General features: G+C 39.5%; 2 pseudogenes; one reads left to right on the forward strand and one right to left on the reverse strand.

Annotated features, from left to right (window-relative positions):
- The first annotated feature begins 6,559 nt into the window (after positions 1-6,559).
- LOC137988593 (P2X purinoceptor 7-like) lies at positions 6,560-7,749 on the forward strand (annotated as a pseudogene).
- A 218-nt stretch (positions 7,750-7,967) lies between these two features.
- LOC137988581 (uncharacterized) overlaps positions 7,968-10,000 on the reverse strand; it is a 9,917-nt pseudogene continuing 7,884 nt past the window's right edge.

Here is a 10,000-nt window from a genome sequence, read left to right on the forward strand (position 1 = left end):
CACGATCTGCGCCAACACTTAAATAACATTTGGGTGCTTTAAACAAACTTCTGAAAAAACAAGCTACTGAGATTTCCCCCTTATTTTAGGAGAACTCATTGCGAATACATGTTTATAACGTAACGGCAAAATTTTCTTGTCACTGTCGAGGCACAACAAAAACCAGTTGGGCAAATGGATTAAAAAAGCACTTGTTTGCTCGCATTTTAGAGGGAAACAAACAAACAAATCAACTTTTTCTTTATGTCCAAACGAGTACAGATAATTGTTATTTAATTCTAGTTGACAATAAAAATTTGATTTTCATTCCTGAAAAAAGGAAGAACCGATTAAACCACCTTTTAAAAATATGCATCCACTTTAAATAACGCATCCGTAAAAATAACAAACGGTTTAGTGCCCAAGGAAAGAATTTGTGTGCTAAGTATGAGCTATTGCTGGTATTCTGTTTTGTCGTTGTCGTTCTCTTTCGCTCAGTCCTTTCGTTTCTGTTCTAGACATAGGTCCTCCAGGCATCATGTAACCTTTGTTGTTATTGTATAAAAACAGAAAAGAAAAAAAGAAAATTTGACGGTTGCTAATTTAAATTTTACTTTATGCACACTCACACCTCTTCACAGGAATATTTAATTAAGCTTCCCATTGGTGATAGTGTTTTTCTTTTGTTATTCAAACTATTGTTTTTCGTTTCAATTTAAGTTTAAATAGGTGATTCTGTTGTACCTTTTTCATGTGTAACCTTCGGTGAGTGAAGAGAAGTTTAGAGAAAAAAGCGGCTCTAAGCAAATTAAAAATAAACACTCAGCTTTAAGTTTACATCCCGCCAATGCTTGACTTGAATAACTGCGTAGCCACCAGTGTGGACCACTGATATCATGATATGTCAAACTGGATAGAAACCAGCGAAAATGCAGAAAGAAAACGAAAACAAGGACCTGGTCAGCGGTCAACTTAAAAAAAACAGCTGACCTTGGTGAGCTTAAGCTTGAGCCTGCAATATGGTCATGTGATACTGGTTAGCAGATGCCTTATTCTGACAGGTGTCAATTAGTCAAAAGATGGATGCTGTAAACTAGCATGATACTGGTCACATTGGCATACATGGAGGGGTGGACGGACAGATGGCGCATGAAAAAGGAGAAGAGATGGAGTACCAAATATCAGAGGAGAGACAGAATATTGAAGCTTGGAAAGCCCACCTTCTTCGATCTATAAACTGGGATGCGGCAAGGCACGAACTTCTTGAAAATCTGGTTGCAAAGTCCACTTTTCTTACTATGGATTGTGAAATAAAGTTTTTGCCAAGCAAATCCCGAGAAAGTCAAAGCGGCTGCTTTGGGGAGCGTGGAATTCCTTGGCATATCATTGTAGCTATGAGAAACAATTCCAGTAGTGAAACTGAAATGTTAACCTTCGTGCATTCTTTTGAGAGCTGGACTCAGGATAGTTCAGCTGTTCTTGCCATTATTGACGACGTTTTCACTCAACTTAAGGAAATCATGCCAGAAAAAAACTCTGTTTACCACAGGCAAGATAACCTCGGGTGCCATCACTGTGCACCAACATTACTATCGCTCGACTGAGTGGCAACCACACATGGAATCAATCTGAAGCACGTTTTCAGAGCCCCAAAGCAGAAAAGGCTCATGTGACCTTAAGGCCGCCACAATTAAAAGTCACATGGGTATATATGTCAATGCTGGCCATCACATTGAGACAGCCTTGCAAATAATGACAGCTATCCAGCCATCTGGGGGAATGGCTGGAGTTAGCGTAACAGTGAGTGGTCCACAACCTACTCGAAAGTCAGCACCAGTGAAGTGGGAAGGAGTATTCAGTTTCATTGACAGCACTGACGGTATGGAATTGATTGAGGTAAACTTTTACCCAAGAGCAATTTTCGCCAAACAAGCAGTAGCCCTCTGCCTCATTTAGACAAGCTGGCAGATAATGTGAACTTCGACATTTCTTTCAAAACCGTCAAAGTCAGACAAGGCCCAAACAACAGAATTGGCTACAGTGATGAAGAAAACAGTGAGAAAAGGGGCGGGCTGTTTCATTGTCCAAAGGAGGGTTGTGTCAAGTCCTTCCAGCAATATTCTTCATTAGTATTCCCTACAGCACGAAACCCTGTACCGCAAGGCAATGATAATGCATGCCGCCAAGCTAGAGCAGGGAGCTGGTGTCGTTCCAGAAACTGTTGATGAAGATGTGATCATATCATTAGAGGATGAAGGTCTGCCACTATGGATGGGATGGGCTCTGAAGTCAGCAACAGTGACAACAAAGAACCTATCTTACCGAAATGTTCCAAGAAGGACAATGTACCGAGCAAAAGGCTGATCCTGCTGGCATTTCAAAGGCAATGCAAAGAGCCAAGCAGAGCGATGGCTCCAGTATCTTTGAAAAGGACGACTTCCTCACACCTCTGCAAATAGCAGGATTTTTTTTCTCCCTTGACAGCGAGAAAAATTTACACAATGGCAGTAAAGATGTCAAGAGACATGAGGTAAACAAAGAGAAGGACATCCAAGAGTTGACTGAAAAAGTGATGAAGACTTTTGCCCTTCAGCATCCAATCACGTTTGAGAAATATAACATCAGTGAAATTGTGTACCAGTCCAAGCTGTCAAAGTTTTCTGTACCGATGCTGCAGGAGATTTGTACCGCACTTGAGCTAGACGTATCTTCAATAACCAACAAGCGCAAGAAGCCCTATATAGATATTTTGCACGGATTAGTTGACAAATGTACTTGTAAAACCATAACTAAATGTCTATTGTGAACCAGGCTTGACCTTTTAAAATCTACTGTATTAAATATACAATACCAGTAATTGGAAGTGTAACACTATAAGCGATTTGTATTTTAGAACAGTGACATCGTAGCCTTTAAATGCTAAGTCCTTTATGTGAGGTATGTTGCTCTGTACTTGCATCTGCTCTGTTGGCTAGTGCAATGATTACTTTGGCAGTGATACGAAGAAATACCTTCATTAGGGAAAGATAAATGTTACTACGACCAAGTGCCACCTGGGCTGTGGTCTTCCTGAGTACTTCCCTTACAAGGGTGTAGCCTCTGGAGAAGAAGTCACATATACAAAGGGTTATGTTACTAAAACTCTCGGCCTGGCAGTAAAGGAAATAAAATTGAATACGCTTTTAAACAATACTCAATTTCGGCATAGTACCAGACCGATCAGTTCACAGAAGGTGGAAATGGTTTATGCGTGAAGTGTAACAAGGGCAAAAATTTGTGTGACAGATGAAAAACAACTAAAAGAGATCCGTGATTCGTGAATTTTGTTAAATTTTCTGTGTGAAACGCAAACAAAACCCCGCTACCTCCCCTTGAAAGTTACTTTGCCACAGTTGTTGATTTCAGTTCACCTCGTTTTGAAGTAATTTGCGTTCTTCTGCCAAACGATTAACAGATGTTAATCTGTTAATCAAGAACTATTTTCAGTTGCGTTATACTAAATATAATTTAAGAGGTAGGGGCATGAATCTGGAACAATCTGGCTACAATAACAAATTCTTTCATAACTCGTTTACCTATATAGTTAGCCGCCTATGGAATAAACTGCTTTCACATATTAAAACCTCAAGTACATTCATTGATTACATCCCCATTTTAAACGAGCTGGGAACAGAGAAACCTCGAATCAGAAAACCCTGAAATATGCTGTGTAAACTACTCATGATCAGGAGGCATTGCTGCACTATTCTGCCAAGTTATATTGCTTTTATGTGAACGATCGAACAATTTTAGGACTGCAGCCCTCTTTTATGATACAGCAACATGAAAGTAAGATGTTGTGTTAAATAAATTGTAGATTGTACTCTCCACTCATCAGGCACGTCGTCTGGATCAACACTTACTTTCAGTTCTTTGCATAGTATTCTTTGGGGCCCAATTTTCTGAACGGGCATCAGGTTTCAGAACAATGCTACTTCTCAGAATAAGGTTGTGAAGTGGTAGTTTGTTCACCAGATGCTTCGTGGCAGCAATAAGAAATATTTTGGCTCCAATTACAGACTTTTTTTGCTTTTCTTTTGAAAGCTATTTAATTTTTTGGCGGGGTTGTCCTCCTTTTTCCACGACCTCTAAGCGATTCTTTGAGAGTTTCCTGACAGCTTTATTTGCCACAAGGTCTTTCTGTTCAAGCTACCCATAAGGACTGTCAGGAGAGTGCCAAGTTGATCCTAAAGTAAGTGAACAAGGGGTTCTTCAGTCTAGAAAAACTTTAGAAAGGGGTTGAAAATGTCTGCAACAGAGACTAAAAAGTGTATTTGGGACACCAAATCTTTTGATTCAAGCTGGCGTCTTATTATGATGTACCGTGCATTGCTAGTAATGTAAAAATAGTTCTTACATGGACTGAACAACTGCACGCTCCCAGTCTCATTCAATTGTCCAGAAAGAACATCACTGAACCACAGGTGACAGGATAGAAAGCCTGTACACTCAATACAAACCTTGTGTCAACTGTGACTTGCTTTTTTTATCTTTCACCATTATGTTTTATTTTCCTTAAACTGTATTTGTAGGAAATGTAGGAGTTTTATAGGATCCTATAAAATAGGAAAAATAAGATTTATAGCAAGACTGGGATGCATGACCTTGTGTAGGAATAATTATCTCTTTAAAAACTAAGTGGGCGAAAATTCTGTCAAGCTGAAAAATGCACGTATAACATTGAAGAAAGTGAAGATGCATCATCCTGTAATATTCCTGTCCATGACCATCAATTTCACCTACAGAGCAGGGCATCAAATACCTAGTAGCTATGAGACATATCACAATACTAACTACCATTCAGCAATGCAGTACACAAGCACCTACAATTATTGATGCCGATTAAATTTTAAAAATGTCTAAAGAAAAAATCGTTTTCGAGGATTTGTAATATCTAAAAGGAAACCACCTACCTGCTCGAGTAAGTAATAGCTTTGATTCACTGTCCACTGCAATGTCGTCGCTGATTTTGCAATACACGAGGTGATTGTAGACATTATTGCTACACTCAGCGATTGCAACACATTCCGCATTCGCTGGGCTAAATGAACGGGGCTGCAGGGTCCACCAACGAGGAGTGAATAGCTGCAAGATGCCATGCAATGAAATTTTAACTAGCGACTCGATATCAATGCATGAAAGGTTTTTTTTCGCATCAAAAGTTAGATTGTTGAGAACTAGTATTTCTAGCACGTACTTTGGGCTTACACCTCAAAACACTAACGCCCAAAAAGGATTATATCTATTGACCTTTGACTAGGTCATGTGTCACGCAATCTTGTTCTTACATCATATCCTGGTTCTGTGCCGGAATGTTACTTTCTGAATTTGTCTGCGGCCAGGTACCGACAAATTTCGAGCAAACAAGAGTATTACATGTCCAGCAAGCTACATACATTACAGTACCAAACACAACGAGTTAGTGGAGGATTATTTTGATCAGACAGATAATGGATAATTTTTAGAAACTTGGTAAGGTTCATGTTGTGTTGCAGTTTCGATCGAGTCTGGACTGAAACAAGGGCGGTGTGTGTTGATCGAAGTTCAAAAGCATCAACACTATATAAAATTATTCTGCAAGATGCTTAAGTAACTTTGCGAAGGTTCTGTCCATGAAAACGGTTACAATTTGCTTTGCGTAGCCAGCTGGCAGTTTGTGTCATAAATTCAGTCGGAGATTCTTGTCAAACTACTTTTCACATTTTGATCTCTCGACGGGGTAACACACATTTTAACACAGTAATTTACAAAGGTTGTTCTTTAAAGCTGTTGTTATTTAACGTCCAAACTCGACGTACCAATTGGGTTTCTGTAGTGTGGAAGTTGGGTGAAATTTGCGATTTTCTGAAATGCCTGAAACTGGTTTTCTTCTAAAGGCCAAAACATTCTCATTTCAACAGCTTATCCAAATTTTATTACTGAGCTATAAAGAGCTAAAGTTTGTTTTTATTGTGTTTCATAAAAAGACGACGCTGCGTCTTACGGTACGAGCAAGTTAAAAATGTGTTATTTTCCACCAATTTTACCATTTGAAGGAGGCCAACATGCTGTGTTTTCACACTTTCCGCAATTTCGCAAAATTTAAAAAGCTGTTGAAACTTTTAATGTTATTGTTGAAAATACTTCACTATAGAGGTTACTTGGGCAAAATATGAAGGAATTCGAAATTTCACGACTGACGCCCAATTCTCCATAATTTCAGACATCGGCTCTTAATAACTGACTCAATGCTTTCCATTTTGAAATGATGATACTGCACATTCTCATTGAATTCTTTAAAGGGGAACAATGTCATATGAAAGACTACGTAGTAAAAAACAGGATTCGCTACATTATTTGTACCAATTGCTTTTTACTTAAGAGAAATACGAGATTGAAGTTGCCATTTTCACCTGTTTTAGCCGCTGGAACGGTGGGCGTCAATTACGGGTCAGCAGTTTCTAATACAGAGTTGTGACGTATGATATGGGGACGATCAGGGACGGTAATAAACATACCAAGCTTGTAATTTTGTGGCGTTTATCGAGGTATTTATTTTATCATGAGGGGAGTGGAGCTTTTTCAGTTCGAGCTGACATATCCCCCAGGGAAAGAACCCATTCAATCAGAGGATGATGAAGGTGAGGATTCCCCAGAAGCGTGCACATCAAGCATGAGAACCGGGAACACTGAATGGTGCATTTGCGGTGAGTGCATTTCGATGCCGACAGCCGACGAATGCTATTGCTGGCAAGAGCTTTAGGAGTTAAATCAAAAATTTGATGACTCAGGTTTGTGTTCGGTACTTTTATGCAAATTGGCTATTCGTACGGGACCCGTACACCGACCTCTATTTGTTATTCATACGGAAGTCGGATTATTACAGGGTCAATAACACTCGGGAAGTCTTTAATTGATCTTTTGTATATAGTTCAGTTATCAAACAACGACATTGATGCTTGTTTAATTTCATGAAATACCTCCTTGGTTTGATGTCATAGGCCATATGACCTGCCTTGTGTTTCTCGTATTTTAAGTCTAAGTACCAGTTTTAAATAGCATTGATAATCAGTATTTAAGTGTCAGCACCCATTTTACAACGGCTAGCTTTCAATAACGGCGTGGCTGTTTCCTTCATAATCGTTCAAAGAAGACTCCCGCATGAATAGCAAATATAGGTCGGTGTACGGGTCACGTAAGAATAGCCAATTGGCCATTTTTTAATTGAGTGAGGCAGCCATTTATGAACTCTTGCTCGCGAGTGCCTTGCGTGTTTAGAGGCTATGACTTTCACGATCAATCAATAAGGCAGGCCCACATGTTAGAGAGCTTATTCAATATTATACTGTTGTTCTACCAATAGGTGTCACATGCATTACAAGTCACAACAAATTTAGGATCGTGTGCCTTGACACAGACGTATTGCAGACCGCACTTGTTGCCATTCACCATGCTCGCCTTAATCCAATTCCAGACCCTATAGGAAACAAGTAAGTGCCTTGTTAACTCTGAGAATTATTAATTAAAATGTTTTCATTGTTAAATAAATTAAACGTGCGCTTTTTGTGATTATTTTATTTTACAACATGGGGCTTAGCAGCATAAAGGCAGTTTACCTGGTGGGTTTATGGTGTGCTTGGCAAAAGGAGACGAAGGGTCATTCCAGCATGTGTCGTCAAAACAATAAGGAAAGAATTCCCTGAAGGAAGCGATGCATACACAGGATTTAGAGAAGCAGATCTGGAATTATGACTTGCTCTGAACATTGAAAAATATTTATTACTTTGTCGTTATTAATTAATTATTATATATATATATATCATTGTTTCGCAAGATAATTCATACATCACATGAACTATTGTCCTCGCAATCATACCTGTCATTTGCAAAATTATTGTCTTCAACACGAAATAATTAATTGATCGTGATACGTCTTAAAACTTTGTTAAAATACAAGTTATGTGGTTCAGTTATATTTTCATTTTCTCCCTTTTGCTTTTACCATATGAAATGGTTTTGAGGTATTTTTTCTTGTTAGACACTTTCAACAATACACCAAACAAAAAACGATTTCTAATGTACATTAACAACCACTCCTGTATGTTTGAGTAATTTAAGTGTTTCCAAATCTTGATGTATGCTTGGGTAATGACTTCGTCTTTAGCAGGCCTAGGTTTGCTAGCGATATTTCAGGGGATGTGTGGGCTGCAGGCAGTGCACTCCTCTCATGGGGTTTCTGATTTTTTCTGGCAATAATAGCATATAACATTGGTCTGAGGTGATCTCTGTTTGTCTTTGCTAAAATTGGTTTTGCCACCCACTCCTTGGTATGTTTTGGAAAGACCATCTTGTACTGGAGTTCTCCTTGGTTGGCACCTTTTGATGCAGGGGCATGTTGTCTTCCTGTGTTGGCATTGTGGTCTAGGGCAGACAGTTGGGTACGTGCGACCATACCCTCATAGGAGAAGTGCTGACGTTTGGGAACATACTTCGTTTGGACACTGTGGTACACTTCCAAACTTCCAGTATGACAGCACAAGGTCAAATGCTGGATGTCTTTCACAAGGGTTTTATCAAAAACAACCTCCTTGAGTGCTTCGTGAGCTGAGAAGCCAGGCCGCAGCAACATTGCAAGGGATAGGTGGGTGAGCACATTGGTGATACAAGTCTGCAGAATTCCAGGAGTGGATGTTAGCAGTGTGATGGACTATGGATAACCACTTCTCCGCAACAAGTCATTGTCTCCCTCACATGGTTTTGCACACCACCAAAGATGATTTGATATTGACTTAATCCACGCAGACAGGTCACTACAGTCCTTCTTTTTGGCTTTCTCCATAAGTTTTTTAGTTATACTTTTGGACAAGTGCCAAACATCAAATTGGTGATCAACCTCAGAGTAATTTCTCTTTAGGTCAGCTCTGATACCAACATGGCGATCAGTGGCAATAACCTTGATGTTGCCCTCCTTTCTTTTTATATTATCCATGCAACGTTTAAATCCCTCCCTTTCCATTGCATTGCTGTTGTTCACTTCAGTTACTTGAACGATCTGAAAATCAACTATCTTGTCAGTTTGCTGATCAATCATTGTATATGTGCCATATTTTGCATTATGACCAGGACTGTCACAGCGCCTGTCCCCTGAAAGCCACAAATCTTGGCCTGCTAGTCCAGAAAATACGGAATTTTGCTCCCTCTTCCAAAATTCATTAATTACAGGGAATAAGTATTTGTTTTGAATAGTATAAAAGGTATTCTCACTAAGAAACTTCAAATTGAGGATGTCTGCCAGAGAAGCTACTCTAGTGTAAGTAGAACCACTAAGTAAAATAGAGGATGACAGCAGTAAGTTTCCAGCTGCCATTCGTTCAAGCATGGGCTGGTTTTGCCAGGAAAAGGTATGATTATTAATGCATACGAGTGTCACAAATAATTGAGTTCCTTCTGTAGACTGGTCTGTCTTAATAACTGGGGCACTGCACTCTGGGCATCGCTTGAAAAGCTGCTTAAAGACAATAAACTTAGTATCATCCTGTGGGTGTAAAACTTTTGGTTTTTCATCTTCATCTTCTGATAAGATGGAGTCATCTGACACATCACCAGATGTTGATGGAAGGTAAGTACCATCCTTTTGTGGAGACACTTCAGGAGAGAGAGTGCCAACAGCTTCTTCAGGAATGTCACTTTCCTCAAATTGAGTGCCTGTGTGAGAACTACAAACCAGTGGGGTCTGGGTGTGAGCTGATTTCATCATTAATTGGGCACCACGTGTATCAACCTGGCAACCAAAATCAACACCCTTGTATGGCAAATTGACTTGAATTGATTGTGATTCCACTTGCATGGTGTCTGGGTGAAAATTCAAGAACTGATCATGTGGTGAAGAGGTACTTGCTTGTTCACTCAGTTTGCTAGGATCTGGAGGCTGATGAGAAGTACTTGCTTCTTCATTAATTTGAGCAGTTGATTTGGTGACAGATGCAATGTGCTGCAAACCAGA

This window comes from Montipora foliosa, unplaced genomic scaffold (assembly GCF_036669935.1).
Source record: "Montipora foliosa isolate CH-2021 unplaced genomic scaffold, ASM3666993v2 scaffold_422, whole genome shotgun sequence".
NCBI classification, from domain to species: domain Eukaryota; kingdom Metazoa; phylum Cnidaria; class Anthozoa; order Scleractinia; family Acroporidae; genus Montipora; species Montipora foliosa.